At 38.8% G+C, this 27,831-nt stretch overlaps 1 long non-coding RNA gene across 5 annotated transcripts in view; it reads left to right on the top strand.

The window, feature by feature from the left end:
• LOC309859196 overlaps window positions 1-27,831 on the top strand; it is a 606,625-nt gene that overhangs the window by 548,564 nt on the left and 30,230 nt on the right. For all 5 annotated transcript variants that reach the window (XR_014308603.1, XR_014308604.1, XR_014308605.1 and 2 more), the window contains one exon: window positions 580-660. This is a non-coding gene — a long non-coding RNA (uncharacterized lncRNA). The remainder of the gene's footprint in view (window positions 1-579; window positions 661-27,831) is intronic.

The following is a 27,831-nucleotide window of genomic DNA, read 5'->3' as shown; positions in this document are numbered from 1 at the left end:
TCCCATCTTAGATATTGTTTCCTCTAAGAAACCTTCCTTGACCTTCCAAATCTAGTTAATTTTTCCCCCCAAGTTTCTCATTGTCTTTCTGGGGTTTTTTGTTGTTGTTGCTGTTGTTGTTGGTGGTGGTGGTTTTTATTTTTTTTGTTTGTTTGTTTGGTTGGTTGGTTAGTTGGATTTTTGTATAGGCGGTGCCTAGCAAGTATACAAAACAAAGTATTTGTGGACTGAATGACTAGACAAATTAATAACTCACCAACACTGGTGAGCAGTAGGGTTGGCCAGTTTAGGCTCACTTCAAAGTTGATATCGTCACCAAATGCTCCAGATGGATTGTGGAGAAAAACAAAAGTTCATTTCTCAGCACCTTTCTCAAGGTTCAGAACTTGCTGTTGAAACAGAATGGAGCCTGTACTGGAAGTTATACATTTATCCATTTCTAAAGGCCTGAGGGCCTTCAAAGAGCAGCATGAATTTTTTTCTGTGAATCGTGAGCAATTTCACAATGCTTAACATGGTAGCTGGTAATGATTATTGCTCCTGTTCCCCTTTGAAATTTCATGTTTGTTTACTTAACAGGGCATTACTAATCTAGAGGAAGCAAGTGGGTGAAGAACCACATTTGCAAAGAGGACAAGAGATTAATGAAAAGAAGTGGAGGTATGTGTAGGTGATAGTGTTTCTATAAGGCTCTGTTCAACCAGGATGATTTAAGGGCAAACCTTGGCTGGCTGGTCATAATAAGAGCCAGATTATGGAGGGGATTTACGTGGCAATTACCATGGTCCTTGCTAGTGGGTTACAATGTTTTAGGGCTCCCTAGATACTTAAGATTAATGTCTGAATCAGTAATGTTATTGTTGCAAGATCTCAGTATGATGGGGAGCCATTTGAGACAGGAATTTTTATCCCTTATCAGAACATAAAATATCTCATATTCTGCAAGAATACCAATGCCTATGGCCTGTAGCTGCCCTCAAAATGGGTTAAGCATCACATTGATTGGTTTTTTTTCCTTGGCAGCTAAAAATACATAAATCAGTCTAGAGCTACTTTTGCTCATCCAGGTAATATGATTAAAGTGGGAATTAGACATGTTCAGTCATTCAGAGATGAGAGACTAAAATCACCAACCTGAGTAAGGCAAATGATTATAGAGAATTTACTATGTAAATGGTAGATCAGGACTGCAATTAAGGACTTTTCCATGTACCCCAAAGAGAGCAGATCCACAGCATTCTCTGCAAACTCACTATGCTTCTATCTTAATGTATTTATTGCCAATGGGATCTTAAACCCAAAGGAGTTTAGGGAATAGATGTGTTAAGTGCTAAGTATACACCTGACCAAGATTAATCTATTGAATCAACAATTCCCAGGAATCACACTGTAAGACCACTAAGAGAGCTAATTGATTTCTCAATTAGTGTGTTTCTTCAAAGTTTAATATCTGTTAAAGGGGGAAGTTACAATGGAGAAGGGGAAAAGTGTGAGAAGCTTCCCTTCAAGAAAGTGGTCAAAACAAGTGATACTTACTAATAAATCAGTTTGAGATCCAAATCATCCATCCAATGGGATTAATGATTTAACTTCTTGTTCCCAGAATCCCACAGGTTAAATCCTAACACTATCTCAGCAGAAATGAGGTGAAGACATAAGCATGGAGAATATTGTTGCCTCATTGCTTCCAAATAATCAAATAGAATATTGAGAAATTCCACTGAGGGTATGCGTGAGACTGGGATACCAGGGTCAAAAGATTACATTTGGCCAGTAACTTGTAAATATCTGAATCTCACCATTGTCCGTGACCATTCCTTCCCATTATATCTTTGAGAGCAAGGAAAGTAATAAATATTACTAGCTGGATCTTTAGTCCCAACCCTCAATGTGAAACTCCAATAAAACAGACAAGACTACATGGAAAATTCCTTTTGTTCCTGGACAAAGTAAAAGAAAATTAAGTTAATATAATTAAATTAAAGTGGACCAAAACCCAACTCCTCTATTTTTCAGATTTTGGACTTCTCCATTTTTAAAGTCCATATCCACAACTACCCAGAAAGATTCTAATGAATCCCTAGGGTTCCACTTCTTTAAAACCTCTTAATTAGTATCCTGAAACTGAATGCCCAGATTAGTCTTCTTCCCCATCTTTGTGCATGTGTAAGGAGGGGTAACTTGGAGGAGCAGACAAACAAAAGAGAGGTTTTGAACGTCTGCTAGAAGGCAATATCACAAATCCAGAAGGACAAGACAAAGGCCAAGATATAAATGACCTGATGTCAGCCACTTTCCTTCACTCTCATTTATTTATTAATTCACCCATTAAATAAACATTTGCTGAGCCACCCTGGTGGTGATGAGGCAGGCATACATCAGAAGTAAGCAGATGACAAGCCTGGAAGCTCCATGGGAAAGATATGAAGATCATTATCTAACCTCAGAGCAAAAGGAAGAACACTGAAGACTTATGGATGCCCAAACTTTTTCACTTTCTGCAACTGCAAGAACTGAGAACAAGAGACACTATTACTGCCTAAATCTGCTTAAGAGATGAATCTAGTGTCTGCAGGAACTTGGGATATTTGGTATTTTACACACACACACACACACACACACTACCCCCACATCTACCAATTACATATGAAATCAGACAATCTTATTTTCAAATCCCAGATTTTCTCATATGATTTTGGGCAACTTGATTACCCTTTCTGGGCAACTAATACCTCCAGGGCTGCTGTGAAGACTACATGGAAACTGTAGAAAATGTGTCTAATACCAGGCCTGGTGTGTATGGATAACATCTATTAACTATTCTTCCTTCCCACCCCGAGCATTATACCTTCTGTGAAAGCAGAACCCATCCATTATTTGTTCTCTACAATAGACCTAACATTGTGAAAGGAACAAAGGGGAGGAGTGAGAAAAGGAAAGGGAAGGAAGGAGGAAGGCTGGAATGGAGGGAGGAAGGGGGAGAGAAAAGAAAGAGGGAAGGAGAGAAGGAAAGAGAGAAAGAAAGAGAGAGAAAGGAAAGGGAAAGGAAAAGAAAAGAGAGGAGAAGAGAGGAAAGGAAAGGAAAGGAAAGGGAGAAAGGAAGAAAGAAAAATGTAAGAAATCATGGTACAATGAAGAAGCTGAGTTTACAGGTAGACTTGATGTACTCTTCTTCAACACAAGGGCAGGTCTACTATACTTAGTTCCAGCCCTATCCTCATGAATGAAAACAGTCAACACTTATTCAGTGATGCATTGAAGACCATCATGTGAAACAAAATACAAATAGCAAATGGAAATACCATGTATGATTAACCACCATTATAAAACACTACCTTATTTGCATATCCATAAGCCCCCATTTTTCTGGCCAGACAAAGCAGAACTTTTGGGAAGTGTCTAGGCCTCTCCTATGTCTCAGAACAATAATTACAAAAGCCACAACTTATTGGTCACTTGCTACATATCAGGTACTTTTATTATATTTTTCCTTTCACTCTCAAATATCCCAGGAGTGGAGGTATTTCTGGCTTAATTTTCCAGATGAGAAAACTGAGGTTTAGCTACAGTAAATTAGATGCCTAAGGTTAGTTAGCTAGAAATTAATGAAGTCCAGACTCCAAGGTCTGTGTGTCTCCAAAACTAACACACATAACCACCACACTGTAGAGTCCATTACATTTGCAGGAGAAAGGTAGGCTTGAACAAAAGGAAATCCAATTCCCACTCCATTTGGCAAGTGTAGGATTTTCTAAAGCCAATGGCATGGATTTGTGTGAGCAAGTGTAAGGACGCAGGCAGAGGAGAAAGGAAACCTATAGCAATGAGGAATACACAGAAGGCCATGGATTTCAAATGAATAAATGCACAAACATTCATACAGCAACCCTAGAAATCAGAGGATGAAGAAATGCTTCAGTGTTTCCCTCATCTTTCAAATGACCAGTCTAAAAGTTTTAAATATATATTCAAGTCACTAAGGCACATAAAAATCAAAAAAGCTTTAGATCCAAAGACTGAATACACAGAAGATGAAAGAATTTGGTAATTGCGGAGGGCCCACTGTGTGCCAGTGGTTGCATATATCCTACCGTTTCAATGCCATAAACCTCACTGCAAAGAATTTACTCATTTACAGAGTTAGAGAGTGGATCTGGAGATGATAAGCCCCTTGCTCAAAGACCTGAAGCTACCGAAAAGAAGAATTCATGATAGAACCCACATATCTCTAGTTTCCATGTACACGGCATATATCTTTCCAATTTTGAAGTATGTGAACTTAGTACCTATTCAAAATAATTAGTGTCAAAATTAACAATTTTATTTATTTATTTACTTACTTACTTATTTAAAAGAGAGAAAGAGCATAGTGTGGAGGGGCAGAAGGAGAGAAAGAATCTCGAGTAGACTCCTGTCAGAGCACAGAGCCTGAGGCAAGACTCAATCTCACGACCCTGACATCATGACCTGAACTAAAACCAAGAATAGGCTGCTTAACAAACTGAGCTACACAGACAACCCCCAAATTAATTTTAAAGTGGATTAACATGAGAATTAAGTAATAAAAAGAAATCTCATTATTTCTGAATTTAAATCCATATGATCGTCAAGTTTAAGAAATGTTGACAAAACAGAAAATGTTCTCAAAGAAAATCATGTATTGAATTTTTTTCCTTCTGCTCATTTGAGTTAAACTCGGTAAATACATGTTGAGCAATGCCTATTTGTCACTGGGAAATTATGCAACCTTTCAAAATGTTGCTAAGATTATAGGTAAGAACAAATTACAGGTGAAAAAAGTTAATTATAATTCAGTTTATCTTATTTTGCTTAAAGGTTGAAATGATACTTGGAAATTCTTTTCTGAAATAAAGCATGGAAAATAAACAAACCTAAATAAAAAGTCTACAAGTAAAGTATTAAAATGCTAACTTTCTTCAACATTAGAAAGTATCATTCATAAAAGTAACTTTTTTTTTAACTTTTGTAGTAATTTATTTATTTATTTATTTATTTATTTATTTATTTAATTTTTTTAATATAATTTTTTATTTTTTATAAACATATATTTTTATCCCCAGGGGTAGAGGACATGAACAGACATTTCTGCAAAGAAGACATCCAGATGGCCAACAGACACATGAAAAAGTGCTCCATATCACTCGGCATCAGGGAAATACAAATCAAAACCACAATGAGATATCACCTCACACCAGTCAGAATGGCTAAAATCAACAAGTCAGGAAATGACAGATGCTGGCGAGGATGCGGAGAAAGGGGAACCCTCCTACACTGTTGGTGGGAATGCAAGCTGGTGCAGCCACTCTGGAAAACAGCATGGAGGTGCCTCAAAATGTTGAAAATAGAACTGCCCTGTGACCCAGCAATTGCACTACTGGGTATTTACCCTAAAGATACAAACGTAGTGATCCAAAGGGGCACGTGTACTCGAATGTTTATAGCAGCAATGTCCACAATAGCCAAACTATGGAAAGAACCTAGATGTCCATCAACAGATGAATGGATCAAAAGTAACTTTTTTTAACGTAGCATTTTTCTCAGATAAAGGTAGAAATCAAAATTTTCCCTTTACTTGGAGGAATCCCATTTACAAATTGAATTGATTACACTATAAATGTTAACAATATCAGTGTGCATCTTCTATGTCTTTTTTTGTTGTTGTTAATAATCACAGTTGTGACACTGAACAAATACTGTGCGCCTGACACTATGTTAAATATTTTTCAGATATTGTTATTTATTCCTTCGAACTCCCTGGAAAGTAGATAATAATTAGACCCATTTTAGGGATGAAAAAAAAATGAGGCTCAGAGAGGACAGTCCTCTAACTAGAAAGAGGTTCTGGCATTGGAACACATTTGACAAAGGCTGCTCTCTCAATTATTACATTTCCCTGCCTCCAAAGGATAAATATAGGTCACAGATGCTCAGGGAAGGCAAGTGTTCTCCTCTTTCGAACTCTTTCTAGCACTTAAACTTGGTAGCAGCTTTGGCTTAAAAATGACCCTCATGGATAGGGATCCACATTCCTAACACGGGTTCATTCAAAAGCACCCAGATTTCACAAGAGGAAATGATGAGGCATTTTTCTGAGGTGTTGAAATTGTTCCCTTTGTCATTCACCAATGGTTAAAAAAAAAAAAAAAAAAAAAAAAATGCTCTGAAAATTCCTCAAAGGTAAAAGGTAACGTTTCTTCTCCTGAAGTCCTGATATGGTCCCAAAAGGAAATAGATGCTTGCATAATTCAGGCCCCAGTGATTCTTCTTTCATTCTTATTAACTGCAAATCTTTGCCACATTTTTCTTTACTAATTAGTTAAATGCTTAAGCTCCTGAGTCACTGGGCCATTTACTGGTTATAGCTTGTTCTAGTTCTTCCACCCTCAAATGGAACTTGCGAGGAATTAGGCGCTCCAAAGATCCCACATTCATGTAGCAAAAACAGCCAACAATGCAATCAGTCACCGCCAAGAGGGATGGGCAAGCATGAGCATTTAGACCTACTAATGCTGAGTCAAGGCCTTTAGATGCTCTGCCAAACGGAAGAAGATAGAATTCTGTTTATTCATTTTTAAGTTATTCATTCTTTCCTCCAAAGGTCCGGATCTCACACTGGTCCTCTTGTCCCTGTTACATTCAGGAGCACAGTTGTATTTATCCTGCTGCTTAAGAATGCAATTGAACTTCTCTCTAACAGTGATGGAGCCAGACATGAGGTTAGATTTCCTGCAGGAGTGGCTAATGGAGGCTCTGAGATACCAGAAGTTTGTCAAACTGTATCATCAGAAAATGTCAACCATGCACTCTTTGGTGCATGATCTGACTTTAGTTATAAGCTTATATAGGAGGTGGGGAGATTGCCTCCTGTAGAAAAATCCTGTATTTAGCATAGATTATTTCAATCCACACAACTCAGTGCCATGCAGGGCTCCCAGTATGTGCTCCATTAATAACTGTCATACAAGCCACAGGAAAAAAGCTATGAGTAGCATTCCCTAGCTGTCTCTTTTGACACAAACTCCTTAGTATAAAAACATGACCTTGTACTCACTGATTGGCTCCAAAACATTTTTCCAAAGCTTGCCTCCCCATTTACTCTTCAACAATGTAGCTACCAGAATGCTCACCAATCCTCAGAGGTTGTATTCTCCATGGCTCTCTCACATTCTCCATCTTTCCTTTGCTGCCATTATCTTCCTAAAAAACCAAATCTGATTATGTTGTGTATACACACATACATGCATGCACACACCCATTAATCTAAATCTCCACTTTCCCGTGTAGAATGCAGTCCAAGCCCGTTAACATGGTGTATAAGACCCTTCTCAATCCAACTGCAACCTGCTCCTCTGGCCTCATCTCCACTCTCCTCTTCATCTTTTCCCTTTCCTGATAAGGGAATCTCGCATTGGTGGGAATGCAAGCTGGTGCAGCCACTCTGGAAAACAGCATGGAGGTTCCTCAAAATGTTGATCTCACTTTCCTCACTATTTCTGAAAACTCTCAAGCCAGGGTACCTGGGTGGCTCAGTCAGTTAAGCATATGCCTTTGGCTGAGGTCATGATCCCAGAGTTCCAGGATCGAGTCCCACATCGAGCTCCCTGCTCAGTGGAAAGTCTGCTTCTCCCTCTGCCTCTCACCCCGCTCTTGTGCTTTCCCTCTACCTCTCTCTCAAATAAATAAATAAAATCTTTAGAAAATAATAAAAAAAAATAAAAGATGCCAAGCCCAAACTCAGTATTTTTGTGCACCATGTGATGTGGATTCCATCTCTACCTACCAAGCAGACTCTTTCTTACCCTACATGAGCTCGTTTAAATATCCTGCTCTGAGAAGCCCATTGCAATGGCCTCAAATGGAGTTAGTGACACCCTGTGAGCAAGCCAAGAAAATGCTGCTTTGTTCATGTGCTTTCTGGCCACATGGTAATAGCTCATCTGCCTACCTCACCATGAGACTGTATTTCTAGAAAGCAGAGATCATTTTCTAATTATTTCTGATTCCTCAGTGCCTAGCATAATGCATATCACCTAAGAGTTGCTTAGTTCATATTTGTAGCTTAAATAACAAGTACCCTGGTTACTTGGCATTTGGTAGGCAATGTTGGCAGTCCTAGAAAGGCTTTTTGTGATCAGCTAGTCAGACTACCCTGTGTTATCTGTCACAAGCTCCATCATCAACTTTGAGAATGTCCTTCTCTCCCTCTGAATATCCTGGTCTAGCAAAGACAGTGAAGTCCCAGGGAGCATAAAACAAGAGACATTAGCTTCAGGATTCACTGGCACCTCCCATTTCCTCAGGACAGTAGAAGATGTTAATGGTATACTAATAGGAGCTGAAGTGATCATCTGGTTTCCTGCATGTGGTAGATCTAAGAAAAACTAAAGATTGAGAACTAACTCCTTAAAGCAAAATTATAGAATACTGTGGCTGAAGGACCCCAATATCAACTATTGTAATGTAGAAAGAAGATAGCTAAGACCCAGTGAGGGAAAGAAATAGGAACGTGAATATACTAACATGACAGTCATAGAGGATGGCAGAAACCTTTCCTAGGAAAAGAAAGGGGGTATCTGTTCAAGGTGATAGTTGTTCTCTGTTTGCCCAGGAAACACTAAGCCACCCTGCTCCACAGTGCACCTCAGATCCCCTTGTAGGGCAGAGTAGATCTGGAAAGCAGTCATGGACCTTGGCGGCTTTCACTATGCTTGTAGAACATTGACATTTTTGTTAGAGGTGACTAAGAGAGAAGATTTGCCTTGGTTGGAAATTAGTCAGATGGCATTTCCTTGGGCTTTGCTTTCATTTCTCAGTGAAAGGTTGAAATGCATGAAGCATTTGGTTTTCCTGTCATATTATTTCATTGATGATCTATAGTTATTGCATAGTTTCCAAAAGCCTAGGGCAAGAATAGTTGATAACGGAGGATATTCTGAACACCAGAAGATGCCAGGCAGGCACTGGCTAGGGTGCCTCAGGAGAGCTCATTACCAAGTCCTGGATCTTGATTTTCTCACTTATAAAATGAAGAGTTTTGACCAGGTGTACTCTGGTTCCCATTCCTAGGCCAAGAGTCCTTAAGGCTTCCAAAGCCACTCATGAGTGCATTCACTGTTGTTTCTTTCTTGCCCTGTGACTGGCCTTGAGAAGGGAATCATAACAAGGCAGACTTCATTCCTGCCATCACAGACCTTCCTGTCTAGCAGAGAGCACAGACAACAAACTGTCAGAGAGCATATGTTAAAAGTTATTACCAATCATTATGAACACAGTGAAACAAATAATGGGGTATTGGATTACATGATACAGGGAATTACATGATGGAAGGGGATCCTCAGTGTAGATCAAGGGTCAGGACCATCTTCCTTAGGAGGGGAATTCTCATCTGAAACTTAATGCCAACAATCTAAAAATCATAAGGCTCGACCATTCCAGACAGAAGAAATAGAATGTACAAGAGGCTGAGGTCAAGAAAAGGATAGTTTGGTAGAGGAGATGAGTGTGCCCAGAATACAGTGAGTAAGGAGAGAGGAAGGGATATTCAGGATGAAGTGAGAAAGAAGGTACAAAAGGTCAAGGTTTCAGTATCACTTCTAAGGGTGTTCATTAATTAAGCAAAAAGTTAACGTAATTTGATTTTCCATTGTTCTGATGGCTATTTGGAGAATAACTGAATTGGGGCCAGCACAGAAGCAGGCAGATAATTTAGGAGGCTATGGAAGTAGACCTGGTAAGAGGTAATGGTGGTCAGGTTGAGGTAGAAAGGTATATGTGTTTGATTAATATTTTGGAAAAGGCATTGGTAGGACCTCTTGATGGATTAGTATTTTGGTAATCATTTAGGGGCATCACTGAGTTAGGGGCTGGGTAGGATGAATATACAATAGTCCAACCTTAGGAACTCACAGTTCACGTAATTGTCACAGAATGTGGGTGAGCAAAAGTTACAAAAACAATGTTATGTTCTTTTGTTTTCACGACACAGAGGACAGAGGCATTCATGATGGAAGAGGAAGGAGGAGAGGTTTGACAAAAGAGTAGGGATGTGAGCTGGGCTATAGAAGTCGGGCTCTGGTTTAACAAGCAGAGAAGGGAGAGAAATCACTCAGAGAAGTGAAAGCAGAACCAGGATGGGGTGAAGACACGTGCTGTGACTCAAGGACTGTGAGCAGTTTAATCTGAATAAGACCAGGGTCAAAGCACAGAGTATTAGAAAGACAAGGTAGAAAACATGAGCTGAGGTCAGATTTGGAAGGGTCTGAAGCCATCTGGAGGGTCTGCACTCATTAAGGATTTCAGAATGACATTATTAATTCTAAAATAGGAATGATAATTCTGGGGATGAGATCTATTTAGGAGTAAGATGAGCCTGATTAGTTTACATTTACATTAGTTTACAAGTTACTCTAAAACCCCCAAATCTGTTAAGCAGGTGTGAGTGGGAAGCCAGCACATGACTCCTTTCTCCAGGTCTGTGCTCTGCTCTGAATCAATGAAACAAGGAAATGAAAAGGAATCATTAATACCAGACACTTTCATAGTGCATTTACCTTGTGTAGGCACTGTTCAGAATACTTTCTGTATATTAATTCATTAAATCCTTACAACTTTAGTTGGACAGGTGACAGAGTAGGGTTTTGAACTTCAGCTGTTTGAAGCCATTGCCTATGTACATCCATAATGTCTTCCTGTTTCTGGGAGAATGTAAGATGAAAATATTACCTTTATATATAAAGCATCACTTTGGGAAATCGGCTATATCAGTCATATGGGCTTCCTCATGTAAAGCCCAGAAGCAGACAGAGGTACCCACAAGGCATGGACAGCATTATAATATCCCAGGCTTCAGCCAGAACCATTGTTTAAGTTTCCCTGCATGTCCAAGAACAGTGGAAAATGCGTGTGCTCTGTGAGCAGGCCAGTTCTGGGCAGGAGAGGAGGGTAATGAAGGAACCAGGTTTCCTGTGCCTGGGCTTTCTTTGCAAACTCACAAGTCATATCAAGCACTCCTGCTCCAAGGAGAAATGACAGATTGGGAGACAGAGGTTAGCAATATCAGTGTGTTGGAATTTCTTCACCATATATGGGAACATTAACACAAAGGAGGGTATCCTTCCTAGCATCTGATATCAAGGAAGGTTGGTTCTATTTAGAGGGATGTCACAGATATAATAGTGCTATCACAGAGTATAATATGCTTAGCACTAAAATTATGTTGGAGGAAAATCAGCATTATGATGTGCTGTTCTGTCAATGGACAACTATTTATTTGCTTACCACACATCCAGCATTGTATTTAGAATCAGTAAGTATCCATGATATTTTATGCTATTAAAGTACAACTTTCCCCATTTCACTGGCTACTCGATAATTCCCATTAAACAAATTTATTTCACCTAGAGATAATTTGACTTCTGTTGTAGGATGTTTATCAAAAAATCAAGACATCAATGGAAATAAGAACAAGTCAGACCATAGAAGCCATAGGCTTATAAAATGTTACAATCAACACATTCCAAAGATGACTTCCCCATACCTTGATATTGTATATGCCAGCTTTCATACAATTAGTGGTTAAAATCCTTTGTAGCTGAGGAGATAAATCTACTATTCCTTTAGTAAAGCGTGGAGACCTGCAAACTAGAATGAATTTTCCACAATGAGCTAGAACTAAGCGTGCTAACATAGCTTGAAACACTCTAAGATGGTTCTCAAATTTATTTAAAATTAAGAAAAGAAAATTAGATAATGTCGGATGGCTGACAGTTGACAACATTAAAGTGACACAATACTAGCATATCATTACACAATCATTTGTGATAAACAAAAAGGAAAGCTCCTATATGAGAGAATTATAAAACAATGGCAAATCACTAGAGACATCCTTGTCTGTGGCTTTCCTTATTGAAGAAGGAAGAATCAAACATCAGTGAAGCCTCCTTTCAGGTGTAAAAAAATAGCAATAAGGAATAGCTCAGGGTCGCATGCTTTCTTGAATCTTTGCTGTTACTTGAGGTGCAAGATCACTGTAAGAAGCTGATGTGTTAGAGGAGTCAGGGAAGCATTTTAGCTCAAGGCAAAATGATGAGCAGGGAGAACCCAGTGAGTTATGAATCCGGGGTGACTCTTCTACCACATGATAATCTCATGTGATCCTGAACAAGTCATTTAAGCTTGGTATATGTCAGTTTCCTCATCTGTAAGCTGAGAGAAGTTGGTCCAAGTCATCTGAGTTCCTTGCAGTTTGAACATACTAGCACCTTATGTGCAGCTTCTAGAAGCTGAACTCACACCTCTGTCTACTCCCTGTGTCACATGACTTTTTAAAAAAGCACCTGTGGTTTGATGATACAAATTATCATTCACTGCTCTTATAGCCACAGCAGGTATTAGTATGATAAACAGCCACTGACACTAGTTATTAATATAATGAAGTTTCTCTGACACTCACACACCCGGGCTATTAGATTGTTATCTTAATGATCCCTCAGTGTGGAGGAAAGGACAGAAAACACATCCATTTCCCATCTAGAATGTTACAGAACCACACTCCATATAATTCAGTATAATTAAAACAACAAATTAATATACCTAGAATTGGCCAGTCTCAATTTCCTCCACCTACAGGAAAAGTCAGATATGTGTGTTTTTATAATCTGTCTTATTATTTTCGATGTCATCTATTCAACTAAATATCTGATAAATTGAATGGATTAAGATGGAAATATCCAATGCAAATCATCTAAAATATGCAACAGTATAAAACATTTTATTTTAAGGAAACTTTGGAGCTTCTTGTACAGGTTCTTTCACCTTTGGGGTTGAAATTCCAATCTGCTAGTGCCTTTTATGAAGATCAGGAAGTTACAAAGAAAGATGGCAGAGAGGTAATCTTACACATCCACAGTAAAGAATCAAAGGAAATTAAATAACATACAAAGAAAAATAAATCTCTGGTGTCATAAATCTTACCACTTGGACTTGAAGACTGGGTGACCCTGGGATACAGCTAAAAATAGGTCTTTAATCCTTATTAATATTTATTCCAAAGAGATTAGAAGCACAGAGGCCACCCAAATTGGAAAGATTCAGTTCTTATACAAGCAGTCCTCAAGCACGTAACATTTGACGCAAAGGAATTAACAAATATTCCTTGTGCTCTTGCAGCTGAGGGAAGTGGGACAAGGAGGGGTATTAAGGAGGGGGAAGAAGTATGGATTTTCTTTTCTACAATAGAGGGTATCTATTTTTAGTATGAACTACACATTAGAATTACTTTTTGACAAAAAAAGGATTGAAAAAAGCTTGTAAGACCTCAAACGCCAGCAACCAGATTATAAGGAAGCAAGATGAAATCTATTGGACATCCCTGACTCATAATGATGATACCTACCTTGTTGGTCTGTTCTGCGATTGACTGAAATAAGCCATAAAAAGTTCCTAGCATGGTGTCTGGCACCTAAACCACACAGAGTTCTCATTTCAAGTGGTGTGTTCCATTAGTTTTAACCAATTGTCTTATAAATTTGGTTCATAGTAAAATTTCAGACAGCCTGGTTTGCAGAAGTCAATGAGAAGGGTGGATGTATTAATATGTATGCTCTCAGTTCCAGCTTGCTTAGAGAGCAGAGCTTTTGCACAGTGAGATTTAGAGATGGTGTAGTCTAGCTCAGGCCTCCTGGCCCTGTCTGTGCAGTAAAATCACATGGGCATCTTAAAAAGATATTAATGCCAGGACCTCACCACCCATCAGTGGAATCTGAATCTGTGGGGAGTAGGCTTCCCAGAGTACGAAAAATTTCCAGGTTACTCTAGGTACAATCCGGTTTGAGAACCATAGGCACAAGGAACAAGAGCTGCCTGAGTTGAATCTCAGTTCTGCTTTGACAAAGTTTCCATGCCTCATTTTACTAAGTTATAAAATAAGTGTAATAGAGATTAACAGTGATGCCTACCTTAAAGGGTTAAACAAATTAATTTATTTAAAGCCCATATAAAAGTTATAATTTACAATGATAATGCATGCCTTTTGTCTCTGTCTGTGTGGGTGGAAGGTATAAGACTATTACGATCAAGATCCAAGATCTGGCATCTAAGAATTAACCCTTGTAGAAGTCTATCATGGAGTCTGTTTCTACCCATGATGCTACATCTTATACAAGCATAATTTCAGGCATGGTAATATGACAGCTGAGGTTGTGCCCATAAGCACTTACTATTTTTCAGCCACTAAGAAGGTGAAAGGCAAAGAGGTATAATAGGAAACAGATCCCAATATGAATTGTTGCTATATCATTTACTGAACATGGGACCTTGAGCAAATTATTTTACCCTTCTCCATACTGCTCCTCTGCCTGTCACTGGGAATGATGCTAATGTGTACCACCTAAGGATTATTTCAAAGAATGAAGGAGATAATCAATATGATCTATTTGGTACAGCATCTGGCACTGAATATGGGCTTAATAGGTGTTGTTTCCTCAACACAACCTGAGCACTGGTGTGGTACAGGAATTACTGAAACACCTGTCACAATATTCACAGTCTACTTGAGAAGATAGGATACAAAGACATACATAATACTATTATGTTTAAAATCTGTGTATCAGAGACAGACAATGACAAAGAGCTAACATCTATTTATAGGAAGTTCCTCATATCTGTGTGCTCAGTTTCTTGATAGGGTACATCTGGGGAACTTCAGGTTTTTCTGTGCATGATTGGTCACTGTTTTGATTTTTGGTTTGGGGTGTTTGGTTGGCTTCACTTGTAAAAGCTTTAAAGGCAGACATGATTTGGCAGATATCTAGAGTAGCAGGTGTGTCTGGCTTTTGAAGTCTTTGAGAACACAGTGTACTTGAGGACTTGGGTGATATCTTTCTATATAGGTTGTATTCTCTAAGAGCAATGCAGTTCATGAACATTGAACAATGTCAGTCCAAATTACATAACGGGTCATTCCTCAGTAAGCAGTGTGAATTGGTGTGGGAAAAACATAGCACATTCCTTATGAATCACATTCAACTCCACTTGATGAGGGGCAAAAGTGATTGGGGAGTTAAGAGAGAAATCTAAAATAGATCCTGTAATCTATTTAAAACTTGGAAGAAGTCTGAACTGAATGGTTCTGACATAAACTGGTGATGGGAATTGGAAGTTGATCATGATTGTCCTTTGGAAATAAAAATGCTGACCCAGGATTTAGGAGACATGGGTTGACTTCCCGTTTACATTCCTAACTAGATGTTTAATTTCTTTAAACATCATTGATAATTTAAGTAACACTGTAATTTACAAGGGATATTTCCACTGCGATCTCATTTGATCCCTACATCACTCCATGTAATATTACTATCCCATTTTAAAGATACATAAGGCAAAGTTCAGAGCTTGCAAGTAAGAAAGGTTTTGATCCCACCTCATCCAACAGTAGCACTGTCTGAGGAACCCTGCCATGTCTCATCTCTAAAGACTATACTCTTCCCACAAAATATGAGCCATTATCAGTATTAGGCAAGTCACTTTACCTACCTACTGGTGCCTCAATTTCTTCATCTCTTGGCATTGCTTACCTCACAGTGATAATACAATAAAATCTGAGTTAATAAGGGAAAGGAGCTTTGAAAGCATAAAGTCCTGTATATGCCTATCATGATATTTCAGGAAATGTGGTAGTGGAACTGGACAAGGAATGTGTATAAGTGAGCCCACCACACCCACTGAAGTCTACAAGCCAGGCACTCTCTAAGTTTTAATTATTTTTTGGTCAACATTCTGCATTTCTTAAAGCCTCCCGGAATATTTTACTTTCTCTTGCCAATTTTTTTTAATCCCACTTGGGCTGAGTCCAAACTTGAAAAATTTCAGCTGCAAGTGGATTTTTTATTCAATTTTCATAAAGTTCAGAATATAAAGTACTCTTTCACAGAGAATGAAAACAAAGTTTACGGTGGAAATCATGTCGTAGACAGGCCACGAGGCTCTTTGCTCCCCAGCCAATCCTCCAGATCTGGGAGAATGGAGGATCGGGTCTGGCCTCAGAGACTAGCCTTATAGTTATATATATCATTATATATATATATATATATATATATATATATATATAATGTGTGTGTATGTATGTATGTGTATATGTATATATGTATACGTATATACACATATATGTGTGTATGTATGTGTGTGTGTGTGTATATATATATATATACATACATGTATGTATATATATACATCCACGACCCACCTCATTTTACATAGCTACCCATACTAAGGATATTGTGATATTGTGAATGTCCTAGGCTCATAGCGTGCTTACAACACTCTTTCAAGCTTAGTTCCATGTGACCATCTAGTTCGAGAGAATAATTTGTCCAAACATCCAAAGGAAACACGGCTACTTATCAAAATTGCTCTAAAAGAGAACCTGCCTAACTGGACCAATAATCCTGAAATCCAGAGCTGGTTGTTAACAAGCTGGAGCAGTGGGCCCCATGCTGATGGTATTCAGCTCCATCTGTTTGACTTTATTTAAACACAGAGGAGAACACGGGCAGCAACCTCTTCGACCTCTGCCGCAGCAACATCTTCCTAGGAACAACGCAAAAGGCAAGGGAAGCAAGGGAAAAAATGAACTATTGGGATTTCATCAAGATCAAAAGCTTTTGCACAGCAAAGGAAACAGTTAACAAAATCAAAAGACAACTGACAGAATGGGAGAAGATATTTGCAAACGACATATCAGATAAAGGACTAGTGTCCAGAATCTATAAAGAACTTAGGAAACTCAACACCCAAAGAACAAATAATCCAATCAAGAAATGGGCAGAGGACATGAACAGACATTTCTACAAAGAAGACATCCAGATGGCCAACAGACACATGAAAAAGTGCTCCATATCACTCGGCATCAGGGAAATACAAATCAAAACCACAATGAGATATCACCTCACACCAGTCCGAATGGCTAAAATCAACAAGTCAGGAAATGACAGATGCTGGCGAGGATGCGGAGAAAGGGGAACCCTCCTACACTGTTGGTGGGAATGCAAGCTGGTGCAGCCACTCTGGAAAACAGCATGGAGGTTCCTCAAAATGTTGAAAATAGAACTGCCCTATGACCCAGCAATTGCACTATTGGGTATTTACCCTAAAGATACAAATGTAGTGATCCAAAGGGGCACATGCACCCGAATTTTTATAGCAGCAATGTCCACAATAGCCAAACTATGGAAAGAACCTAGATGTCCATCAACAGATGAATGGATCAAGAAGATGTGGTATATATACACAATGGAATACTATGCAGCCATCAAAAGAAATGAAATCTTGCCATTTGCGACAACATGGATGGAACTAGAGTGTATCATGCTTAGCGAAATAAGTCAAGCAGAGAAAGACAACTATCATATGATCTCCCTGATATGAGGAAGTGGTGATGCAACATGGAGGCTTAAGTGGGTAGGAGAACAATCAATGAAACAAGATGGGATTGGGAGGGAGACAAACCATAAGTGACTCTTAATCTCACAAAACAAACTGAGGGTTGCTGGGGGGAGGGGGTTTGGGAGAAGGGGGTGGGATTATGGACATTGGGGAGGGTATGTGCTTTGGTGAGTGCTGTGAAGTGTGTAAACCTGGTGATTCACAGACCTGTACCCCTGGGGATAAAAATATACGTTTATAAAAAATAAAAAAATTAAAAAAATAAATAAATAAATAAATAAAATAAATAAAAATAACAATTAATAAATCTACTGCATGTTAAAAAAAAAAACCATATAGATATACGTGGCCTTGTACCTCTTACATGGTTATACTTGAATGAATGAATAAATAAATACAATCAGGAAGAAAGCTCTTGTTAGATTTTATATGCATTAAACATATGTATTGGAAAAAAAAATTAAAAAAAAAAATAAACACAGCCATGAACTCTTTCAGCCACTTCTTTCCTTTAATACTTCATGAATTTGAAACAAGTGAGTCAAAAGCCACAGTGATGAACGCAGAGCGGCCATTACCAAGCATATTGAAATGAAGGCTTCTCTTTCTGCTGCCCACTCCCTCCCAGATTATGCTCCAAATGGACTGTTAAACCAATAGATGTTCAGATGTGCTACAGTCTCAGTTGCCTCTTTGAGTTTGGCCCTGAGAGCCCCCTCCTTGAATTCTTGTCCTCACCAACCCATCGTCACCTATACCCTCCTTATGATTCAGAATGTAGGTCAGTTTCTTCCTCCTCCAGGAAGTTCATGATTCCTTGAGACTGTATCCAGGGGTTCCTGATGCATTCCGTGTTTGCTTGCATCTCAGCATTTATTTCCCTATTTTTTTTTTTTTTTGCCTGTATTCCCCTGCATTCCATCAGCTGTGAACTATTCAAACATTCCGGTGCAATATTTTCTACAAGGATTGGATAAAGAATGACATTCAGACAAACCGTTCAGCGTCTTCAAGGTGGAAGAAGCTGCTAATTGTGGAGTGCTTCAGTATGCCAGTCACTTCTTGATACTTCAGGGGTCTTATCATTTCATTCAAAATATACCATGAAACTGGTAGGGTTACCAGTATCTCATTTTATAAGTAAAAACAAAACAAAACAGGACAAAACAAAAATATCTGCTGTTCCAAGAGGCTATGTGGTTTAGCGGGATTGTGTCAAGATCACACCAAGAATAAAGTATTCAAAATGGGATACCAGGTCTGTCTAACTCTAAATCCCAAGCCAGTTCTCCATCATCATACTGCTTCTCTTACTTCTTCTTCTTCTTCTTCTTTTTTTTAGTTTTTACTGTGTTATGTTAGTCAGCATAAAATACATCATTTGTTTTTAATGCAGTGTTCCAAGATTCACTGTTTATGTACAACTTCGGAAAACAGTGTGGAGATTTCTCAAAAAATTTAAAAATAGAGCTATCCTATGACCCTGCGATTGCACTACTAAGCATTTACCTCAAAGATACAGATGGAGTGGAATTAAGGACCATATGCTTCCCTTACTTCTAAGGTGTAGCCCTAGTTTCGTGTTTTCAGATTTATTTTTTTGGGTTCAAATCAAGCTAACTGCCAAATGCACTTTTAAACTTCTCTGAACAGATTTCTGTGGATGCCATAGAATGTCACCCAGAACCAAGGCACTCATTTTCCCAGGTGCAAGGGATGTTGGTTGCTGATAGGAATTTCCATCTTTAAAGGTAGCTACTTGGCCCTTTTGATGAATATTTTTATACCCTCTCTCTGAAGTCAGTCCTGTCCATACCCGGTTGACGCGAAAGAAGGTATAAAGGCAAGACCTTGCTTGCTTCAATTCTGGAAATATCTGCAGCATCATTCCCACTCCAAGACTCCCTTGGGATGGGCTGGGTCTTCCACTGAATGTACACTGCAGTTCAGTTTCTTCCTCTGCCATCCTGCTTCCCCTCAGCTCCTACAGATGGTGTTCCCGTGGACACTACTCAGTAAGCTTCCTGCACACAAATCTCCATCCCAGAGTGTTTCTCAGGAAAATGAAGCACAGATAAGATAATAGGAAGTCCCTGACTACAAATTTTTAATGTAGTAAGAATTTTGAAGCAACATTTTAGCAGTGGTTTAAGGATGGGAGGTACAGTTCAGAGGGGATGTCTGTCTGAGTGTACTTTCTAGCTCAGGAAGTGCCATAGATCATGAACTTGGAAAAGCACTCTACACACTGCTTTGGGGTTAAAGTTCAACCCCTGAGCATCATCACTCCATGGTATCACTCTGTGAGTTGGTCCAGGCCATGTCAATTTCCTAAGCCTTTGTTTTGCTGGGGTCTCTACTACCACATCTTCTCAACAGTGCCCTACAGTTAGAGAGGAGTAGTGAGTACCAGCAGCCTGCAAAGTCAAATCTGTACCTACACCGAGATTGCAGACCTAATAACAATCTCTGCTTTAAGCAAAATGAAGACAGCATTCCTCATGGAGCAAACCATTGTTATGCCTTCCAGGCAAGGTTTCAAGTAGATATATTTTTGACCTTGACTATACTCAGATAAAAGTGGTAAATGATAGAACTGGGAACCCCAAATCATGTCATATTCCACTTAGCCAATATACATCCCTTATTAGTTCTGACTGACACTTATCATTTCAAACATTTTACTTCATTATCATGACTTTAGTGAGATTATATTGAAAAAATATGAACAATGTATGCTTAGAAATGGCAGAGACTTTTGCCCTGGAGAAGAGAAGGCTCAGGGTAAAGATATGATGATTGCTACTACCTTTAAAGACTTCCTGCGCTATGCCAGACAAATAAATACCTATGTCATTAGATTATCAACCTTAAAATAAAAAGGTTGTTTTCAATTTTGCAATTTTTTTTCTTCAAAGGCTACCAAATTCCTTGGCCATTTTATTAGTAAGAAATCATATTGCTAACCAAATTACAAGCTTTATCTCTCAAGAGCTTTGCATAATAGGCTGAGCCTCATTCTTTCCATTTTATGGATGGTAAAAATAAGGCTTACAGTGTTTAAATACCTTACCCTAGACCACGCAACTGGCAAATGCCTGAGACAAGGTCTGTCAGAATCCAAAACACTTCCGTTGAATCCCTACACATGCCCATACTGCATATAAAGCATAACTCTCTTGATCTCTCTGATTGGATGGCATTTGGAAGCGAGAGGGGTATGTCCCTGTTGAATAGTCCCAGGACAAATGAGAACAAATTACAACGCAGACGGAGATTTCAGTTAAGCGTGTCAGGCATGGTCTAATTCAAACTGAGCAAAGTCAAAAGTCCAGGGACAATCAGACCTAGGTCGTTACGGATGTTCACACAATGTAAGCAGGAATATGCTTTCTTTTGTTGGCTTCATTCTCAGAGTTGAACAGAGATGGTCACAAAAATATCTAAGCTTACAACCTATTAGTCGGGCAACCTAGCAGAAAGAATATCTGCCCTTTCAAATTTGTTATAGAAAAATTCCAGGAGTTGGTCTGAGTAAGCTGGCTTCCATTATGTATCCATTTTTGAAACAGTTGCATCTCATACTGATGCTTTACAGTTACTAGCCAGAACTGGGTAATGTGTTGACTCTGGAGCTAGGTGGTGAGCTGTGGAAAGCTAACATCAACTCCTTCTAAATTATGTGGACTGACACAAGGGAAGGGAACATTTTCTCAAGGAAGGGTTAACAAGAGAAGAGGGATGGGAGATCCAGGGAAGGTAAAAGTGGCAGACTTTTACAGCTTGAGGCATACTTTGCTGGAGCCCTACCTATATATCCTCAGCTCTTATGATGTCCGTGCACACCAACTAAACCAACTGCCAGTGCCATTATCCTTTGCTAAAAGGCTAAAGATTGTTCTGCAATTCTAGCCTATCCCTTGCATGGCAATTAACTCCTCTCAGTAGTAGATAAAAGCAGTAATTGTGTAATCTGGTGGATAAATACCACAGCTACCTCATCCCTCCAGTTAGATAACTCTGAGATTCCTAGAGTTTCTGGATTAAGCCCCAGGAATCCAAAGCAGTAATTTATTTAAAAACATACCCTATATTCATTTCCCTTTCAGTTCCAAATGTCAGTTCTCCTTGTCCCTGCTGTATGTACATACAGGGATAAACTCCCAAATGAAATAAGTGCCCCTGAATCCTTGTAAGTCAAAATTAATAAAATAGGCTATTTTATGAAGTAGTGAAATTTTCAGCAGCACAAGTCTTTGGTCATGATTGTAGAAGGCATTTAGAAAGATTCAGAAATAAAATGGGTGACTGAACTGGAGGGCCAACATTTAAACCTAGCTGTCCCTTGTAATGCTAAGTTGAATCAATTATTTATTTGATTTGTGACACCTTCACCCTTACAAAAAAGAGACCTTATGTTATGCTTTGGATTCTGCAATTTATGAATGAGATAACATATAAAGTTCTCTGGGGAGGATTTTTTTCTAAAGTTTGTTGGAAAGTATGACATTCAACCTCTTCTTTGTTGTACCCTATTCTTATAAAATAACCTTCCTTGTTCATTCTGCTCTCCGTCCACTTAGGAAGAGCTCAAGGTTACAAGAATATGTTATTTTCTTGGCCATGATTAGTTTTTTTTTTCAGTAACCATTTTTATACATTTATTGTCAAGTTAGTAAAATGCCAGATAAAACTAGGGTTATTGTATATATATATACTATATAGAATATAGTATTTAAATTTTACACAATACTTTATAGATAAGAAATACAAGTATTAGTTTGATTTTACTTTAATTTTCCATCAACTGGATCCTGAATAATATTGTGTACTTATCTTTCTCTTCCTCATTTTAAAAATTTGTTTATTTTTTTAATTTATTTTTTATTTTCAGCATAACAGATTCATTATTTTTGCACCACACTCAGTTCTCCATGCAATCCGTGCCCTCTATAATACCCACCACCTGGTACCCCGACCTTCCACTCCCTGCCCCTTCAGATTGTTTTTCAGAGTCCATAATCTCTCATGGTTCACTTCCCCTTCCAATTTCCCCCAACTCACTTCTCCTCTCTATCTCCCCATGTCCTCCATGCTATTTGTTATGCTCCACAAATAAGTGAAACCATATGATAATTGACTCTCTCTGCTTGATTTATTTCATTCAGCATAATCTCTTCCAGTCCCATCCATGTTGCTACAAAAGTTGGGTCTTCATCCTTTCTGATGGAGGCATAATACTCCATAGTGTATATGGACCACATCTTCTTATCCATTCATCCGTTGAAAGACATCTTGGTTCTTTCCACAGTTTGGCGACCATAGCCATTGCTGCTATAAATATTGGGGTACAGATGACTAGTATTAAGTTTTGATACCCACCATCTTCCAGACAGAGAGTCTTCATGAAGAAACCCACAAAACACAGGGCATGCACTTTTGTCATAAAGAAAGAGGTGAGAAGTTGTCATCATCTATATTTCTTTGTGTCTGTTAGGACATGTACCCAGTATACACAAGTTTAAAGGAAGTGACTTCTCTCAAAATAAATGTATCAATCAAAAAAAAAAAAAAAGGAAAGGAAAGGAAAAGAAAAGAAAAGAATTATTTCACCTTTTTGATGGGTGAAAGAACACTTGTTATGGAATTTATTCTCAAGCAATGTCTTTATTTCTTCATTGGTCTTTTTCTCCAGCTCACTCATGAAAATACTAATAAAAGACAAAAATTTGTTGAGTGCTAACTATGTGTTGGGCACTATGAAAAGTACATAATGTAAATTATAACACTGGGTCCCCCAAATTAATACATAAATACATATAGTATCAACAATTTAAGTTCACACAACAAGGAATAGGTCCTCCTGACTCAAGTGGAATATTAGAAATTACTGTATAACAAACCATTTCAAAAGGCAATCCTTAAAACAATAAGCATTCATAATGCTTACAAGTCTATAGATTAGCTGGGCCATTTTTCTGGTCTCAGCTAGGCTCACACATGGATATGTGGTCGGTCATAGATTGGGTATACATCTCTGCTGATCTTATTTGGACTCACTCACATGTCCAGGGTCAATTGGCTAGTTTAGGATTTTCACAGCTGAGACAACTGGGCTGTCCTCCAGCTAGTCCCATCCTCCAAGAGGCCAGAACAGGTTTGCTTTATATGCACACATGTTATTAATTTACTTCCTTATGGGATGCCCAGAGCCAGCCCCATACTCTGAATGCTAACTCACAAGTGGGAGGTCTAGTGGTCCTATCAACTACCTCAACCTATGTACTCTTTTTGTATTAATACAGCCCAAGATTGGCTTTGGTTTGTGTTTTCCTCCTCTACCTCCTCTTCCTTTTAAAATTTTGACTTCTTTTTTTCTTTATTGTTCTATAATTTTGTACTGAACATTGTTTATGTCTATAAAATTTTTGTAATGGTTTTGCATTAAATTTAATTTGGTCTCTCATCCAAACTAAAAGATCTGAAAGTGACTCTCATTTCTATGTTCATGAGATTTGGTTTGAAACCAAGTCTTTCTCCCTTTGTCATTTCCTCTGAGTTCAGCCCTAACTGTCCAGTCCATTGCAAGGCTGTGGACACTGGTGATGTGATTTAGTCTGTCCATTCAACATGTGGTGGTCCTTTATAGAGATACTCTTCAGTACAAGGTTTTGTACTTGCTGCTTGGGACATGGAAATGGATAAAACCTAGCATTGGTCTCTGAAGAGCTTGTAGGCTTCTGGGGGAGGTTGTGATTTCAGTCTCTTTCAGGTAACCTTAGATTCCCTTTAGGTGCATGTATTTCTTTGGGGGTTTCCTCAATAATCTTCTTCTGTGTCCCAAAGGACACTTGCACAGAGAAAGAATGCTGGGTAGTCTTGCATTGTCAGGGGAGGACTGTCTGGTTCCCACCCTGTCTTCCTCTGCAGGTTGCTTCAATGGATGCTCTTCTTCAGTCCCCAGCCATCAGGCTGGCAACCTCTGCTTTTAGCAGATGCAGCCATGGCCTTCTGTCTTGAGGTCCAGGGCTGTGGGGGTTGGTGGCAATAATTATACACATGGCTTTCTCTGCATGGGGCAATGGAGTATAAGAGGCATAATCCCACCCTCTGTCATCCAACTACTTTTGTACCACAGTGGATGGTAGCTTCATGCTGATTATAGGGTTTCTCTGAAAGGTTTGCAGACTTCCAAGACTTTGCACAATAATGCAGGTAACTAAGTTCTGACGTCAAATTCTCCAAAATGGTATCAGCTTTCAATATCCTCCAATGTGATTTTCACACCAAAGACAAAGCTGTAACTCAGATAGTATTGCTATGCCCTTTTGTTTGCCATTTTTTTCTGTGCCTAAGCCTATCCACCACCAGAGGGGCCATTTCCTTCCTGATTGTGAGAGCTTCCCTGCATCTGATCTACTTTCCCATGACACTCTATAATTTGCTCCAAGAGCAGCCTTCAACATCTGCCTCCATGGAAGTCATAAGACCTTATTTAGATTGTTTTTTGTCTGTTAACGAAGCCAGCTCTCTGCATATCGAAAGCATTTGCTTTCACACCACAGTGTCACTATATATATATATATTCTTTTTTTTTTAATTTTCTTTTCAGTGTACCAGAATTCATTGTTTATGTACCACACCCAGTGCTCCATGCAATATGTGCCCTCCATAACACACACCACCAGGCTCTCCCAACCTCCCACCCACCACCCCTTCAAAACCCTTGGATTGTTTTTCAGAGTCCACAGTCTCTCATGGTTTATCTCCTCCTCCTATTTTCCCCAACGTCCTTCTCCTCTCCATTGCCCCATGTCCTCCATGTTATTTCTTATGCTCCACAAATAATATCATATCACAAATATGATAATTGACTCTCTCTTCTTTACTTATTTCACTCAGCATAATCTCTTCCAGTCCTGTCCACATTGCTACAAAAGTTGGGTATTCATCCTTTCTGATGGAGGCATAATACCCCATAGTATATATGGACCTCATCTTCCTTATCCATTCATCCATTGAAGGGCATCTTGGTTCTTTCCACAGTTTGGCAACCATGGCCATTGCTGCTATGAACATTGGGGTACAGATGGCCCTTTTTTTTCACTACATTTGTGTCTTTGGGGTAAATACCCAGTAGTGCAATTGCAGGTTCATAGGGAAGCTCTATTTTTAATTTCTTAAGGAATCTCCACACTGTTTTCCAAAGTGGCCGTGCCAACTTGCATTCCCACCAACAGTGTAAGAGGGTTTCCCTTTCTCTCTAACATACATTATTTACTGTCCTGTTAATTTTGGCCATTCTAACTGGTGTAAGGTGGTATCTCAATGTGGTTTTGATTGGAATCTCCCTGATGGCTAGTGATGATGAGCATTTTTTCATGTGTTTGTTAGCCATTTATGCCTTCATTGGAGAAGTGTCTGTTCATGTCTTGTGCCCACTTTTGAACACGACTATCTGTTTTCTGAGTGTTGAGTTTGAGGAGTTCTTTATAGATCCTGGATATCAGCCTTTTGTCTGTACTGTCATTTGTGAATATCTTCTCGCATTCCATGGATTGCCTCTTTGTTTTGTTGACTGTTTCCTTTGCTGTGCAGAAGCTTTTGATCATACACACACACATGTGTGTGCGTGTGTGTGTGTGTGTATTCTTTAAAACAATATTCTGGAACTTGTAGCAACAAAGTTCCAGGGTTCAGACTGGTTCTATTCTCACATGAAGAAAATAAAAAGTCATTGATCATAGAGCAGCAAAGGGAAAAGGGACAAGGATCCCAGGAGCTATATGTGCATGGTACATGAGGGTTTGTGATATTGTTCTCTCCACAATATGTATGTTTGAAATTTTCACAATAAGATATTTTTTAAATCAAGTATAATTAACAGACAGTGTTAGTACAGTATAGTTATTCAACAATTCTGTACATGATTCAGTGCTCATTACAATAAGTGCACTTCTAGTCCCCTTCAACTATTTCACCCATCCCCTCACCCACCTCCACTCTGGCAACCACCAGTCTGTTCTTTGTAATTTTAAGGGTCTGTTTTCTTGTCTTTTTTTGTTTGTTTGTTTGTTCATTTTTTTTCTTAAATTCCACATATGTGTGAGATCAAATGGTATTTATCCATGAAACTTTTAAAAACTTAATTTCCATTAAACTTATGAAGTGATTTGTTGTGCCAAGGAATAAACAAAGAATCCAGGAAGCAGAGTAGTGACAATGACATGACATTCATGAAGATTTCCAACAGGCTTAATGAGATTTCTCCATTTTTTTCTTCTTCTCTGTATCATCTAAATTCTAGTAAGAGAAGGGTGGTTTATCAAGCACAATCCAGTCTGAGAGGGAGAGAATGGGCGGGGGGAGCAGGGGAAGAAAAGAAGAAAAAGAAAACCAAAACTGGACTGGTGACTAGCAGCTAGAAGCTACAATCCAAGTCTTAAAAAGACTGAATATCCTGAGAAAAAAAAATGACACAAACTCCTCCTCCAAATAATAGATAATGGTGCCTTGAACAACATTGATAGTGCTAACACTATCTGATAGTCTCAGAACACTGAAAAAAATGAAATAAAGTTAAATAAAAAAGAGTGATAGTGCTAGAGACAGTGAGAAGTAGATGGGTTCTGGACATATTCTGAAGACAGAACCAACAGAATTTGATAGTAGATTATACATGGGGAATGAACAAAAGAAAGAAGTTAGGAGGTTTTGTCTGAAGGAGAGATCAAGGTAGAGAAGATTGCAGAGGTACCTGTTGGGGTTGGAAGAAATTAGGAGTTTCTTTTGGTAAAACTTTTAGACACTCATGTGCAGATGTCAAACTAGTAGTTGAATATAATTTTGTAGCATTTTCAGAGGAGACCTAGACCTGATATTACTTTGGAAGTCGTCAGTGGATCTTCAGGGCAATGAATATAGCTAAAGAAAGGTGGTATTCAAGAACTGATTCCTGGGGCATGCTGAGGGTTTCATGGTCAGGGAGTAAGAAGCAAAATGCAGAGGAGATGGAGATGGAAGCAGTGGAAATATGAGAACAGTATCCTAGAAGAAATGAGAAAACCTTTTGAATCCAGAGGAAGTAGTCAGTTGGCCAAATATTAATAGGTTAAATAAGGTCAGGAACGAGATTTGTAACAGGCAGGTCTTTGGTGACATTAGCAAGAGACATTTGTATGAAGTAGTAGGGATATGAACCTGAATGAGTGGTTCATAAGAGAACAGAAGGAAGATATAAGGACAATGAGAACAACCATTTCTTTTGAAGAATTTTGTTAAAAAGGGGAGTGGGAAATGTGGCATTAACTGGGAAGAAATGCGGCATGCAGAGGAGTTTTGAAGATGGGAGGAATTATACACTAACTTCAT

The sequence above is a fragment of the Mustela nivalis genome, assembly GCF_964662115.1.
Source record: "Mustela nivalis genome assembly, chromosome: 2".
NCBI classification, from domain to species: domain Eukaryota; kingdom Metazoa; phylum Chordata; class Mammalia; order Carnivora; family Mustelidae; genus Mustela; species Mustela nivalis.
This window is presented reverse-complemented; position numbering and strand designations above follow the sequence as displayed.